Source organism: Xenopus tropicalis, chromosome 2 (genome assembly GCF_000004195.4).
Source record: "Xenopus tropicalis strain Nigerian chromosome 2, UCB_Xtro_10.0, whole genome shotgun sequence".
In the NCBI taxonomy this organism is placed as follows: Eukaryota; Metazoa; Chordata; class Amphibia; order Anura; family Pipidae; genus Xenopus; species Xenopus tropicalis.
This window is the reverse complement of record NC_030678.2, coordinates 110635929-110640682: the sequence shown is the minus strand read 5'-3', so window position 1 is coordinate 110640682 and position 4754 is coordinate 110635929.

Below are 4754 nucleotides of genomic sequence, written 5' to 3'. Positions count from 1 at the left end.
ATTACCACACTGGACAGTCTGTAAATCACTCTAGATTGAAGGAACAGAACCTTCATTTGCGTTTGGAAATATCACCAAATTAATGGATCTTTTTGTGTATGGCTAACTTTATGCATCCACTTTGCTATTGGCAGAAGTACAATTTTAGTGCCAGTATCACTTTAAGCAGTGTTTGGATGCTGCCCTCAGCATCTGGAAAGTAGCACCCAGGCCACCAAAGCAATGTGGTATGTAACCTGTGAACAGCATTAACTGAAAAGGGCAGTAAAGCATAACTCCAGAGAGAAGGGTCCAGGCTGTGTACCTAGGCCATGCACATGCAGCAATGAGATTGTGTGGATATTGTAACAGTGTTTATTGAAGTTGAATATTAATTGAACTGAATAAATTGGTACAAAATCTACAAAGATTAACATCATTTAAATATCCTCTTACTTGGCTAGATCATTTACATTTGGATTAATTATGGACACTTTAGATATGAGAACATTGGGTGTTTCTGTAAGAAATCCCATTTAAAGGAGACATATCCTAGAAAAATTATGAATGTACCAGTCAATTATATTCTTCTATATATATAAGGATTGTGCTTAAAAAAGTTGTGTTTCAGACTGATTTATTGAGAAATTCCACCAAAACCCCACTAGTCCCACCCACCTGTTCCACTTCCTGCTGGCTTAATTGCCTACAAAATTAGGGTTTTTCCCATTTATCCAATATGTCTCCTTTAACATTGTGATTAGCATTAGTACACTTGCTTAAAAAACTCTATGCATGAATTGGTCATATTGTATGGCTCTTGGGGTTCATTCTTTTCATGGGCACATGCAGCCATTGTGGGTATTTTATCACCTGATGATTTAGCAGTTCTGGAGAGTTAGTATTGCAGCAAAGTGTACACTTCACAAGGATGAGAGGCTCAAAAACATATTCCCAGACCCACCACTTCTGGCATTCAGGCAGCCCCCTAATCTAAAAAGACTAATAACAAGAAGTGTCTTGATACAACTCAGCAAAAATGACCACCCTCATATTGCAGCAAACTAATGCTTAACTGCAGTAGAGAAGAAGAAGGAAAAAATATATGCAGGGTCCGACTGGGGGGTGCAGGGCCCACCAGGGCTCCCGCCCCAGGGGCCCTGCAGGTGCCCCCTCCGGTTGTGTCCCCAAACCCCCCCCTCGTAGGGACCCCCACCCCTCCTCCCCCGAGCTCGTGTAATTTTAACACATCAGGGGAGGAACGGTTGGGCAGGGGGAGCGCCGGCAAGGGTCGGGTCTGGGCTGCCAGGATTTTTCACAGTGTGCCAGCGGCCCAGTCTGACCCTGAATATTATTAGACGCTAATGAAATAATAATTAATTAATAATTTACCAATAACACTTAATGCTGCAGATCAAAAAGTGCTGAAATCAATTGCAGTTATACAAAACCTCTATGACAAAATAAAAAACATGTTAAAGGAACAGTAACACTAAAAAATAATAATGTTTTAAAATAATTAAAATAGAAAGTAGTGTTGCCCTGCACTGGTAAAAGTTGTGTGTTTGCTTTAGAAAGACTACTGTAGTTAATAGAAATAGCTGTTGTGTAGCCATGGGGGCAGCCATTTAAATTGAAAAAAGGAGAAAAGGCACAAGTTACATAAGAAGATAACAGATAAACTGTGTAGAATACAATGGGAATCTATGCTACTTATCTGTTATCTGCTTAGTAACCTGTGCCTTTTCTCCTTTTTTCAATTTAAATGGCTGCCCCCATGGCTAAACAGCAGGGTATTTATATAAACTGTAGTAGTGTTTACGAAGCAAACATACAACTTTTACCAGTGCAGAGCAATAGTATATAATATATTAATTATTTTTATACACTTTCATTTTTGGTGTTACTGTTCCTTTAAAATGTGCTAAAAGATAATGATAACAATAATAATCAATTATCCAACGATACTTAATAGCTTATAAAGTGCAAGAGCCCAAAAGTAAGAGTTGTAGTCATACAATAACAAATTGGAATACTATAAGATGAAAAAATATTTAAAGTCTTACTATAGACCAGGAATCCCCAACCTTTTATACCCGTGAGCCACATTTAAATGGAAAAAGTTTTGGGGAGCAACACAAGCATGAAAAAGTTTCCTGGGGGTGCCAATAAGAGCTATACTCCCCTATGTAGACTGGCAGCCTACAGAAGGCTCTGTTTGGCATTATACTTGGTTTTTATGCGACTACTTTAAGGCTACTGGTAGCAACATCCAAGGGGTTGGTGGGCAACATGTTGCTCACGAGCCACTGGTTGAGGAACACTGCTATAGACAATTCATTATAATGATTCAATTATCCAATGATACTTAATGGCTTATAAGGTGCCCAAAAAAGTGAGAGTTGCAGTCATACAATAACAAATTGGAATACTATAATATGCAAAAATATTCAAAATCATACTATAGGCAATTAAATATAATTAAGTGATAACAGTGCCAAATTTCATGAAATCTAAAATTCCAAATCCATATAGAAGTGTAGTAAAAAATCTGTTGAGAATTTAGGCTCTCATTCTACTCACAAATTGATTTGATTGCATATCATTATAGACCAGGAACCTCCACGTCTCTTCTCATGGAGTGAAGTGTGGGTTTGTACTCTTATTTTTTGTAACATTTTGGGGGACATTTATTAAGGCATGAACGCTCTGAGCGCGACAATTTCGTACCTTGCGCGACAATTTCGTACCTTGCCACAAAATCTGTGTGACAAAATCAGATTGGCGCGCCGAGTACGAAAGTTTCAAATTCATTCAAGCTTCGCTATTGTGACTTTCCTTGGGCGAGGTTGGAGCTGCAGAGTGCCATTGATTCCTATGGGAGGCTTCCAAAATCATGCACAGAAGGATCAAAGTTGGAAAGGTTTTCCCGCTGTTTACAGTCGTTCGGAACGAAAATTTTGGATCGCCAATACGATTTTTTCGTAAGCATTTTTGTTATATTTGCGATCTTCAGAAATTATTGTATCCAATCCGAATTTTTCCCATTCGGGATTTGATGAATGTAGCCCTTTGTCTTTCCTATTGCTGGAAAGTTGGTAGTTTACCTGCCGGTGTATGGGTCCACCTGATTCTAACCTTCTGTTGGAAAAGTCAGAAAAGTCCATAAGACTTTTACACATTTATATACAGAGGCTGAAAGTGGCTTTAAAACTTCCTTTTATAATGGGGTTCATGATGCTATAACAAATGCGCTGGTTCAGTGGGTAGATCCACAGGTATGACATCCCATACCTAAACATCACTCGCAGTCATCTCTTATAATGAAATTCAGTGCTCCGCTGCCATAATATAATAACCCAGTTTTAATCACCCACCCCAGTTTTGCACTGATTTAATAATTCTTCCCTATTCTGCATCTCGGTTAGCTATATATATATATATATATAAAACAGATTTGTGATACAGATGTTTGTACTAATTGTGTGACTCAGTATACATATCTGCGTAAGGATTATAGAGAGAACAACTACTGCAGAATATCAGGTTATAATACACAGGCACCATGATTATCCTGTAAATTCCATCTGTATAAAGTGTGTTTAGTGATGGCATTAGTTTTAATTGGTGCTTTGTCATGTAATTTCTGTCACAGGACTCACTGAAACCTGTATATTATTGTAAATTCAGATTTTTAGCCCTGGGAAAAAAAGTTGTGACTTTTTCAAGATTTACTATAAGTCCAAACCGCTAAAAATCAGAATCCAACAATTCCTCAGCTAAAACTTGGCAGCATCATTTAGAAGTATCTAGTATAAATAAATTTAAAGCAACTGGACTTGTTTGGTAATCATTGAAGACGTTTCACTACTCATCCGAGCAGCTTCTTAAGTTCAACTGACTGGTATGGGAAGTCCTCAGCATATATACTCTTCCACTAATCCAATCACAATGGCACTTTGTAACTCTTCAGAAAGGTGACATCTGAAACTCACAGAGGTGTGAATGCTGCGGAGTTACTTTGAAAGGATTACCAAAGTATCATGCAACTCTTCAAACAGGTGTTACTTTTTGGAGTTGCATGAATGGATGTGTGAAGAGTTCTGAAACTGCCGGGGTACAGATGTTAGAACAGCATTGTATGTAGCAGACAGATGGTGTCGAAGTCCCCCGCCTCTGTTAAGGGATGGTTTCTCCACTTTGACATGAATGGCCTCTTTTACACCTCTTTCAAACCAGCGGTCTTCTTTGTCCAAAATGTGGACGTTGCTGTTTTCAAAGGAGTGTCCCTTGTCTTTTAGGAGTAGAAATACAGCAGAGTCCTGGCCTGTAGTGTTCGCCCTCCTATGCTGAGCCATTCGCTTGGAGAGCAGTTGCTTTGTCTCACCAATGTAAAGGTCTGTGCACTCCTCACTACACTGGACTGCGTATAAAAATGAAAATCTTCATAGACATCATTTAGAAGTCAATGACAGATGTCCCTTTCCTTTCCTGAAAGATCCTTCTTTTGCCTCAAAACTTTAGGAGTTTCAACACTGGTTTTTGTGCAACAATTCCAAAAATTTGAGTTTTCTGGCGATGAAAAAAAGTTTCTGTGACTTTTTCCCGCTGACTTTTTCCGTTCGGATTTTTTACTAAATGTCTGACTTTCATGGAAATTGGTATAGTCGTATTTTAAAAAACAAAAAAAAAAGAAAAATGTTAAGATTTTAGTAAATCTTCCCCAAATTGTCCTATCTGGCTGCTATAACATTTCCTATGTAGAAACTGCTATC